The sequence below is a fragment of the Panulirus ornatus genome, chromosome 8 (genome assembly GCF_036320965.1).
Source record: "Panulirus ornatus isolate Po-2019 chromosome 8, ASM3632096v1, whole genome shotgun sequence".
Taxonomy (NCBI): domain Eukaryota; kingdom Metazoa; phylum Arthropoda; class Malacostraca; order Decapoda; family Palinuridae; genus Panulirus; species Panulirus ornatus.
Window position 1 is genome coordinate 15,069,156 of NC_092231.1, and position 12,092 is coordinate 15,081,247.

A 12,092-nucleotide genomic window follows, 5' to 3' on the forward strand; every position below is an offset into this window, starting at 1 on the left:
TTCGTCTGTATTCCTTCTATGTCTGCATCCCTCTTTGTCTGTATTCCTCTTCGTCTGTAACCCTTTCCGTCCGTATATACGTACGTCTTCCTTCATCACCCCCCCCCCCCTCCCAGCCTCGGGTTCAGGTAGGGGGTGGCCCCCCGGGGAGAGGGAAGGGGGGTGTTGTCTTTGGTGATAGGGGTGGAGGGCGAGGCGGGGGGGGGGGGGGGGGGTGATGTTGGGCTGGGGCTTGGGTAGGGTGGGAGAGCACGTGCCTGTCACCCGCCAGTGGCAGCATCTGGTCGTCATGGTAACCGCCGCCAGAACCACTGTCAGCGTCCGTGTGCCTGTTTGTCATCAGGTGCGGCTCTCACGCGTCGTCCTCTGGTGGTAGGACCTGGGCTGGGCGGTGCCTGGCCCGGCCCCACGTCGCCCACCACACTCGTTATGAAGTAGATATAAATCTCTTAACCTCTGATAGACTCCTCGTTTACCCTGTGGGAGGAGAAGCGTCTGCTCTTCCTCATTCACTCACACCTGATGGGAAGGTCATCACCATATGGCTTTCTCAGGTAACTGAGTTGCGAAGGCGTCGACTGGTAGATCACAAGTCGTGATCTCAAAGTTGACAACATTGATATCATATCTCTGTTCTGATCCAGAGGTTGATGTCACTGTTGTCAAATTTCTGATGTGAGTTTCTGATTCTCTACGTTGGTCGTTCATTCTTGTTATGTATGTGATGTACTTGATGCAGTTCTATGGAACCGGAGGCAGGGGGGTAATGATGCTGAGAGAGAGAGAGAGAGAGAGAGAGATGAGAGAGAGAGAGAGAGAGAGAGAGAGAGAGAGAGAGAGAGAGAGAGAGAGAGAGAGAGAGAGAGAGAGAGAGAGAGAGAGAGAGAGAGAGAATACCCAATCATTTTCAGTGTCGCATCTCAGCGTAGCTACTGCAGCCTTAACATATGGTAGAGACGTGACGTTACGCTGCGGCGAGTCAGGGCTCGTCCGACACTGTCATACGTCCGGATTCCAACTGGGAAGTGGTGGGAAACACCGCCCTTACCTGCTGGGGAGTTGGAGATGGTTGCAGACAGTGCTTGCACGGCCCGGGGAACCACCAGCCCATGGTCTGGTCGGCCTCCATGGCCACATGACCCATGGTCTGATTGGCCTCCGTGACCACACGACCCATGGTCTGGTGGTGGCCACACGACCCATACATAGCCTGGTCGGCTCCGGGAGCCACCCGACCCACGGTCTCCAACATTCTGTAGCATACAAATAGTCGTATCATTCGCTGTCGTCTACAGCGCCGATGGCATGTCTGATGTTCTCATATCATTATCAATTCCCTTGACACTACAACAACAACAACAACAACAACAACAACAATCCCATATAACCCGTTCACTATACACTGTCTCGATACATGTTGGAGTCTGGCTTATTTTCAATCTCTTAAGTACTAGCGTGAGTCAGTAGCCAGATGCACTTATATGTGCTGAAGTGAGAAGGAAATAATGAGGAAAATGTGTAGAAGTTGTGTAGTTATCTAAGGTTTATAAGTGTATGAATCATACGATTCCTGATTACTTAAGTTTATAAGTGTATTTGTGAAATGTTTTCGTAAAGTGATGGTATGATATGTCCCGGTAAAGTGATGCTAGAATTCGTCTTTAGTAAAGTGGGGCTAGAATCTATCTCAGTAAAGTGCTATCAGATAAGTTCATGTATAACTTCTCTCCAGAATCAGTGTTGAGCCACCAGAAACGTGGGACGAACGTTAAAGAAAAATAAAAAAAAAATCCCACTAAAAAGAAAAGAAAACAAAGACGAAATACTAGTCGGGAATACCCCGCCCTGAGTGACCTAAGACCTTGGACTGGGCTGTGGTGTCACATTGTGTCGTCTCTCCTGGCCTGACCCTTTGACCTGCACCAGGCGTGGTGTCACCTGTGTATGGTCACGTGTCAGTCCCGCGCGAGTGTTGCTAGTGCTGTGTTGCGTAGTAAGTGTTGCCAAGGCTGTCACGGCCTCGTGTGTGCATTGTTCTCGTGACCGGCCTGACAATCAGCCGGTAGGAAGTGTGGCGTCAGCCCCGACAGCGTCTCCGTCAGTATGAGTATCAGGAGGGTCAGAGGATCCTTCCGGAGCTCCCAGAGGCGCTACGGCTCCACCGAGGGAAACAAAAAGAGCAGATGTTTCTCTTGGGTCTTCAAGAACGACGAGTGGAGACTCATTTACGGTGAGTAGTACACCTTTTCTCTACTCTTACTTAATGTACTTACACCTTTAATTTATATTCATATAACTTGTTTACATTTTGTGTATATATATATATATATATATATATATATATATATATATATATATATATATATATATATATATATATGTGTGTGTGTGTGTATGTGTGTGTGGGGGGGGGGGGGGGGTGCAGGTAAAATTTCAAGAAATGGAAATAGGAAGTGTGGAGCGCTTTCGTATAATTACACTGTTAAGACTTGAGTATAAATAGAGAACCAGATTGTAATATACCAGCCGCCGCTGGACAGGGCCGGCACATGAGTCAAGACAGGTGTAGGGATTAAGGCTTAGGTCACCCTCGAAGACATCACTTCTCTCAAGTTACAAAACTCAGGCTAACATATGTTCTGGGAAACATAACTACAATTTTTGTTTCACATAGAAATTTATCTGATTACTAGGAACCAACAATATGATTCATATCAACACGTCTACTCTGTTTGATAGGAAAAGATTCAACATTATATATCCATCCATTCTTTATTTCACTGTATGTCATAACCTTGGCATTGCTCCAGTCAGTTTGACGGCTAAATTCTCTGATGAACAAATATTGCATTAGATTCTTGACCCTACCTAACACTGCTTTTTGGTTACTTAACCCTGGCACTACGAAACCTTACCAGTTTGACTAATGTAAAACTGATCATGCTTGGTACAAGCGATATTGTACACACAACCCTGTTGCTCGGTTTAAGAAATTCTCATTAGACTTTCCCTGAAAGTATCAGTGTTGCTGAAGACTATCTTAATATCAAAGGCTTTTAACAAAACAGGAACACTAAGCAAGTTCTCACAATAGGGTAAAACCATAACATTTTTGTTCGCAAATGGTTCTTTAGGTAGAACGTTATGAAATGATATTCCAGCAAGATTATAAGCGAAGTCAAAGAATTGTTTGAGATGCTGTAATTTATAACCAATGTCATAGAGATTATAAAATTTCATCATCAATGAATTCTATACAAAATATGCGAAATACTCCATGAAACATTGATGAAAACTCAGATCACTACGTGTTATTGTGATGAGGAGAGCAGTGGTGAATATGTGAACAGACATCTGTGAGTTTACGATATATACTAAATCTTAGGTTATACCCGTCCCTATGAATAATGATACTGTCTAAGAATGCCAATGCACACTCTGTCTCAGTGTCAAGAATGATCTTTACTGAGTCTTCCAAACAACTCAGATTGGTACAATAAAGATCAAAGTGTATTTCTTACAATTTGAATTGTTTGGTAGACCCAGTAAAGTTCGATCTTGAAAATGAGATAGACAATACATTAAAATTCTTATACTGTGCTATTCATAAGGATGGTAACCTAACCTAAGATTTAGCATATATTGTAATCCCACAAATGTGTGTTTGTATGTTTACTATCACTACTCTGCTCATAACGATGAAAATCATACGTTCTGTGTTTTCATCAATAATTCTTAGAGCATTTTGCATATCTAATCCAGGATTCATTGATGACAAACTCAACAATGTCTGTGACACTGGTTATAGATGACAATGTCTCAAACATTTCCTGACTTAGCCTATAACCTTGCAAGAAGGTCTGTTTACAATGTTCATCCTAATAAACCATTTGTGAATAAAACCTTGTTAGTATTACCTTATTGTGCGAACCTTCTTAATGTTCCTGTTTTGTTAAAGCCCTCTAGTATCAATGTAGTCTTTAACGATGATAATACTTTCAGGGGAAGTCGTATTAGAAATTCTGTAACTGCTGGAGAGGGATGTGTGTACAATATCCCCTGTAAAGAGTGTGATCAGTTTTACATTGGTCAAACTGATAAGGTTCTTAGTGTCAGGGTTAAACAACAAAAGTCAAAGAATCTAATGGAGTATCTATTCATCAGAAATTTTGGTCATCAAATTGACTGGAGCAATAACTCAGTAATGGATAGATACATTGTTGAATCATTTCTTGTCAAACGCAGTAGAAATGTTAATATGAATAAGAATGTTGGTTTATATAGCTCACACAACTATAGAAGTGAAAGAAAATTCTGAACATGTTTCCCTAATATATGTTAACCTGAGTTTGTAACTTGAGAAAGGTGAGGTCGTCGAAGGTGACCTGTGCCCTAATCCCTACATCTGTCTCTTAACTCATGTATCTGCCTCGCCCAGCAGCGGCTGGTATATTATATTTTGGTTTTCTCTACCTGTACTTAGTCTTAATGTAATTATACGAAAGCGCTCGACACTGTAGTTGTTTCCTTGTGGTTTTACCTGCATCTTATGTACACTCGCTACTTATATAGTGCATTGGAACGATGTTGTGTACCGAGGTCGACGTGCTGTCAATGGATTGAACCAGGGCATGTGAAGCGTCTGGGGTAAACCATATATATTTATATATATATATATATATATATATATATATATATATATATATATATATATATATATATATATATATATATATATATATATTTCTTTCTTTCATACTATTCTTAATGCTACCTCGCTAATGCGGGAAATGGCGAATAGTCTGAAAGAAAGAAAAGAAAATATATATATATATATATATATATATATATATATATATATATATATATATATATATATATATATATATATATATATGATTCACTAAATAATTGTTCCCGCAAGAGTGTGCTTACTTGTTTTATGGTCTCAAGCTCTTATGAGTTAATGTATCCATAAGTGTGGGGTGAATACACTGAAGTGTGTCAGGACAAGAGCAACACCAGGTAAGTGTGAGTGGAGGCTGGGGTCAGGTGGCATGTGTCAGTGTTCTGCCTGTCACCACAGGTCCTCTGGCTCTTCCTCTCTTGGTTCAAGATTAGATATTTACTGAACTTCTCCTTCTGTATGTTCATCTATCATTATAGTTAAGGAGGGAGAGGTCATTAAGGACATGCTGGTTAGCACGAGCATCAGCGGGTGGCAGGCCTCCGCCACGTACTTCACCGGGTTGGTTTATCCTAATGTTCTCGTTGACTCGTTTTCTCGTTTCCATCATCAGTTTCTGTGATAAATTACGTTTTTTCACTTCCTCCAAAATTCTTAAATGCTTTCCCTTTTTCTCTTCTTTTTTCCCCTCTCGTTAACCTTTCTATATTTCAACCAAGGCCCGGCCTTGATGTGAACTTCTGTCCGTGACTGGAGCCTTCAAAAGAAAAAGAAAAAACAGAAAAACAAAATACTGTGTGGGACGGCCAAGAAACTATAGACTCGGGACCTGTCTAGCATCGGCCTATAGGCCTCTTGCAGTGTCCTCACGTCTTATGCTCTTATAAACAGAAATATGAGCTGCAAATGGTACTCAATGTTTTAAGGACATGGCAGAAACTTTTCAATAAGCAATACTTCCCCAGATATCTTTCATTTCTCGCCAACTTCCTTTATTTCATTCACCCTTACCTTACGCCATTCCTCTTTCAGTGTATCTCGACATGTCTTCACACAAGGTTATTCTTCATCTCACGCACCGTCACAACCCTTTTTCCTCTAGTGTCATTTCCTTTCTCCCTAAAGCCACCACAAACTTTCACACTCGCCTTCACCAGGAAGAGTGCAGACACCCCCATTAGCCGCCCATCTCAGCAAATTCACATCTCCTTTGCTCTCCTATCCACCGGTACATTATCATATAATGTCTGCTCCCCTCTTTGCCACCTCCCCTACCCCACGTCTACTTCAGTGTGCGCCTTTTTATCATACGATATGTTTCTAATTATCCGTCCCTTTTTATCATACGATATGTTTCCAATTATCCGTCCCTTTTTATCACACGACTGAACAAGCTGATCACCAGTTCTCTTAACGACAGGTACCTCACGCCCTCTGATTATATCCTCAGCTGCCACTCCACCTACTCTCGTGTTGAAATCAAACATCAGCTGTACTCTATCTCCCCCGCATCAAAATTGCTGACACGATTGGTCTTCGCTGGCGTAGTTAGGGCTGTCAACGTGTGTGTGTGTGTGTGTGTGTGTGTGTGTGTGTGTAAGTGAGGGATGTAGTCGGGAAGGCAAAGCCGATTGTAAATGGTACAGTGTATCTTTTCTATATTATTAATATCATTATGATTATTATTATTATTATTATTATTATTATTATTATTATTATTATTATTATTATCATTTTCATTATTATTATTATTATTATTATTATTATTATTATTATTATTATCATTATTATTGTTATTATTATTATTACTATTATTATCATTATTATTATCATTATCATTATTATTGTCATTATTATTATTATTATTATCATTATTATTATTATTATTATTATCATTATTATTATTATTATTATCATTATTATTATTATTATTATCATTATTATTATCATCATTATTATTATTATTATTATTATTATTATTATTTATTATTATTATTTCTAGTGTTATTATTATCATCATTATCATTATTATCATTCGACCTAAAACAGGCGTGGACTCTACCTAAATATGTATGATAATGCCTTAATCCAGTGAGTCCAGAAATCTCCTCGCGAAGACAATATATTAGATTTAGTTTTAACTATATATAGGATCTCGTTAATAATGTTGAAGCTGGAGAAAATTCTTTGCAAGTGATCTGTAACAAAGTCTTTTAACGCCACTTTCATCACTGTATGTAGTGTTGGTCATCATGACAGACGCGAAAAGATACCCTATTCAAACTCGCGAATTTTAATGATCTTTGCGTTGCTCTTGACAGGCTAATCCGGGATGATATGGTTAATGAAAACGACGTAAACATAACATGGAACAAATCTAGTAAAATTTTCGAAGCACCGAGGGAATATATGTGCCACTGTGTGGTAGATGCTCAGTCTCGCAAGGTAATCAAGTTAGTGGAACGGTAAAATAAAGAAGTACTTGTTGTCTGAGAAACTCAGAGACCAATAACCAACGTGATAAAGTTATACAAAAAAAAAAAAAGTGTTGAGAAACTAAGAGATTTCTAGGCGTCTGTGTGAAGCGTATATTGCCGAAAATCGCAAAAGAAACTGGAGTTTCATATCCATGTTAGAAAAGCACGAGAGTCATTACCCAGGCAATGACTCCAAAAATGACAAGAAAACGGTGACTTGATTCAATACAACGAAGTCGTGGCAAAAAAAAAGAAAAAAAATAAATAACATATTTGCATATGTACTTAGACAGAATTCAATGACTTAAAAAATTACAGAAAACGGTGACTTGATTCAATACAACGAAGTCTTGGCAAAAAAAAGAAAAAAAGAAAATGAATAACGTATTTGCATTTGTACTTACGACAGAATTCACAATTTGTGTCCCGAATCCAGATTCATTGAAAAGAGAGGTGGGAGTTCTGCAAAAAAACTGACATAAAAGCTGAAGACATACCCTCAGTAATAATCGGAATGAAAGTAAATGAAACGGCTGGGCCTGATGAGTTTCATCACAGAACCAATGGAAAAGGCGAAAAATGAGAAAGTTTGATGAGCTCTTGGCGGCTCTTAATGTTACTTGCTACAGGGAAAGTTCCAGAAGAATGCAACTTTGCAAAATATAGGACTGATATCCCCCCCAAAAAAGGTAATAGGTCACTGCTAGGAAATTTTCGTCCAGTTAGCTTAACGCCTGTGATTGGAAACTAGAATGTAAACCATATAGAGGACCACCTTTTAATAAACAATTCTCGGGATAGTTTTCGACGAAATCGCTCATATCTAACAAATCTGCTTGATTTCTTTCATGATGTAATCAACATGTACTGCGAAAGGAAAGCAGTTGATGTTATCTATCTAGGTTTTCAAAAAAAAAAAAAAAAAAAAAAATTCGATTAAGTTACACATCAAAGTGTACTAGCAGAAGTTAAGTCACATAGCCTAAATGGGGTTGTACTTCGGTGTACAAGAAATTGGCTGAATGGGTGGAGGAAACAAAGAGCCGTGGTTTGTGGTCAAGCCCCAAAATGCTTTGACCGAACAAGTGGTGTGCCACAAGAATCAGTCTAAGGACCGGTTCTAATTCCCTTATATATTAATGATATAGATAATGAGCTGCGGCGTAAGATATTTGATATTTGCAAATGATGCTAAGTTGGAAAGCAGATCTGTGAATGGCATTGAACGTAGGCAGCTTCAAAATGACATAGAAAAGTTGATGGAATTAGTGAATTTTGATACAGATACGTGCCATGTTTTACATATCAATTATGAAAACAAAAAGGTAATCTACGATGTATATATATTCTTTTAAACTGCAGATGGGAAATGAGGAAGATGACACGGGCGTAATAATCTCTGGCGACCTAGAACCAAGTAAGCAATGCACAGAAGTAGTGAAGAGAACGAACAAGATTCATGGATTCATATAGTTAGGGTTTTCGAATTCAGATACATGGAAAAATCTGTCCTACCCTTTACAGGTCATTGATTCGTTCAAATCTTGAATATTGTGTTCAGTCTTGGTCACCCTACTTGAAAAATGACGTTGACTAAATGGAGAGAGTCCAGTGCCGAGCCACCAAAATGATACCCTTACTAAAAAAAATAAAAAAAAAAAAAAACAATTCCAAGAGAGCCGACTAAACTATTTGAATTTATACAACTTTGAAATGAAAAGGTTGAGAGGTGACCTAATACAATTTATCAAAATTATCAAAGGCTATGATAATCTAATAAGCTTCTTGTTGCTATCTGAATTTGTTTGTATTCCTTAGTATAATAATAATAATAATGATAATAATAATAATAATAATAATAATAATAATACTAATAATTATCCCTGGGGATAGGGGATGAAGAATACTTCCCACGTATTCCCTGCGTGTCGTAGAAGGCGACTAAAAGGGGAGGGAGCGGGGGGCTGGAAATCCTCCCCTCTCGTTTTTTTTTTAATTTTCCAAAAGAAGGAACAGAGGGGGCCAGGTGAGGATATTCCGAAAAAGGCCCAGTCCTCTGTTCTTAACGCTACCTCGCTAACGCGGGAAATGGCGAATAGTTTGAAAAAAAAAATAAAAATGATAATAATAATAATAATGATAATAATAATAATAATAATAATAATAATGATGATAATAATAATAATAATAGTAATGATAATAATGATATATTAATAATAATAATAATAATGATAATGATAATAATAACTATAATAATAATAACAATAATAATATTATTGTTATTGTTATCATTATTATTATTATCATTATTATTATTATTAGTATCATTATTATTATTATTATTATTATTTTTATTATCATTTCAGTACTAGTGGCAGTGGTGGAGGTAGTGTAATTGCATTTGACATTGTTACTTTTACGCTCACCATTGTTTTCACCAATATTGTTATTTCACACAATTTGATTGCAAATTAATGTAAACGAAATCACTGTTGGTGAGTGGAGCTGAAGGAGAGGAATGACCAACTGGTTTGCAACAGCAAAGTGGGGAAACAGTTGCTGTGATATAAAGTCATACGGTATGTAACAGTTAATTAGAGTTTGAAGTATACTTTGAGAGTAACTGCTGAGTGGGTGTGTGTTTAGAGTGCTGGTAACACTGGCTGAAAATGTGATGACATCCTGCGTGAGGATAGGCTGAGGAGTGGCGAGATATGTAGCATTATACACCAACTTGCCATGTGGTTTGGACACCAACGTCATTGACTTATCATTTACTCTATTTCAATATTTTCTGGTTAGTGCCCTTTTGTTCAGATTAGTATTTTCTCCCTTTTTTTGGCCCCTTCCTCTCTTTAGATAGATTTTCTGGCCATGCCAGGATGGTCCGGGACTTAGAAAATAATGGCCAGAAACTCACTGGGTATCTGTTGTTCTATCCTGGTTCTGTCTGATTACTCTCATTCATTGTGGCATAATATCTCAGTAATGTCAGAAACACAGGTTACCAGGACGACTGGCATAACTTTGCCGACAAGAGAGCCAGAAAAAAAATGCTGAGGGTTTAAACGTTTCCCGTCAGCAGCTGTGTTGTTATCAAGCAACTTAAACGAGTTTGCTTTGTCACTGAAAGTTTCAAGCTTGATTATCACAGACCATTAAGGATCACTGAGTTGAGATGTAACAGTTCAGACCACAAATATCTCATGAGAGAAGTAATATTCACTTAACTTTAAAAAAGGACGGACAAAAACGGAAGGCGTATTATATGCCATAAATGTTGCTTCAAAGGCACAGACCAACAACATATCCTGTTAATGTAATGAATTTAACTATCGCTCGTCCGAGGGTTGATCCTGGGCTACCAAAAACGGTAGGCGGACGGCGTAGCCACTTGACCACCGATGGGCTAAAACTTATCATTCTGGAATCGCTATCTATAGCTTCAGGGTCCCGCCTACTCACTGTGTGGGACTGTAGGGTGAGACAGACCGCCCACACTCTGGTCTCGAGGAAGCCGCAAATCAACTCATGGGCATCCGGGTAATGTCTGTATTTCAGAACACGTAAAGTTCTCATGTAAACCGATGTAAAAGATTTCACCAATGCACGCTCGAGAGTCGAACCCCGGTTACCGAGTCTGCATCAAGCTTGCTTCTTTCCATAACTCTAATGGCCTTGTTCTTTGCTACATCCGCAGTCCCCTAGGGTATGCCAATTTCCGTAATGCTTCGGTTGTATGTACTTCCTATCCCCGTTCAGATACTCATTTTACAGATCCTTAACGCTATGAAGAAGACACTCATCACCACTTCAGACTTCATCCTCGAACTGTATACCGACAGGAAATACACAAAATCATCCTTGTCTCGTGGTTTTCTATACACTGCAAAGTTCTAAGTCCCTGATCATCTCTTCTCTGAATAGTCTCAAAGAACGATAGAGATATTTCCTCTTCTTTTTTTCAACCGTAAACTGAATAGCAGGACTCATACGACCTAAACGTTCAAGTCTACGTTCCATATTCAAGTTGTTGGGTCGTGACTATGACGACATCGTCAAACCATCTCATCCATAATGTTCCTCAACCTATCGTTCCGCTATAGTGATCCTCTCCCAGGGTCTCCGTATATAAGCACTCCATCACCGCAGTTAAAGGTGAAGCCATCGCACGGTCACTAACATGCTGCTCGATCTTCCCCTACCGTTGAATGAGAACGGACCGAACTGGACGTATAGGGCAACGAGTATATGACACAGTCCGTCTTCGAAACTGGCAAGTCGTTGTCACTCATGTTATACTTATGGCTTTCCTCACGTCCTCGATCGCCCTTCCTACGGGGAAGGTGGTAAGAATAGCGTCCACATAAAAGCTAGCCAGTTTCTTGCTGGTGATATCTGTATGTCCTCACCTCTCCGTAGAGTAGGTTGAGTTCCTTTTAGATGAACATCACCGATAAATCCAACCGCATCAGATCGCGGCCTGGCGAAGACGTATGGCCAGCCTGTGAGGCACACTTTTATATCTTGAGGTAATCGGTCTCATGGGTATATTAGGCTTATGGATTTTGGGTAAACCTTCCATCAAGGGTGGGCGTGGAACTTCCTCCAATACGCTCAACAGTTTCTCACCTCTAGCTACTAAGTATATTTTCATTGCTCTACGAGTAGATTTTCTTACCTCCTCCTCCTCCACCTCTGCATAGCTGTGGTGTTCTCCGTATAAGTAGATTCATCATTTAACAAATCCACCACCTTAATATTATCATCGAATCTATTCATAACTATGACGCCACCATCTTTATCCGCCTATGTGATCGCTAAATTCTCATCCTTACCTAAATATTCGTCTGTGTGGATCATTAAGTTCTCACCCTGACCTAAATTACTGAACGGTGCTGGGTTGTTTTGGTCGATACCCATTACAC

General features: G+C 39.3%; 1 long non-coding RNA gene across 2 annotated transcripts in view; it reads left to right on the forward strand.

The window, feature by feature from the left end:
* The window catches only part of LOC139749846 (uncharacterized), a 366,438-nt gene that overhangs the window by 43,531 nt on the left and 310,815 nt on the right, over positions 1–12,092 (forward strand). For both annotated transcript variants that reach the window (XR_011713047.1, XR_011713048.1), the window contains exon 2: positions 1,733–2,230. This is a non-coding gene — a long non-coding RNA (uncharacterized lncRNA). The remainder of the gene's footprint in view (positions 1–1,732; positions 2,231–12,092) is intronic.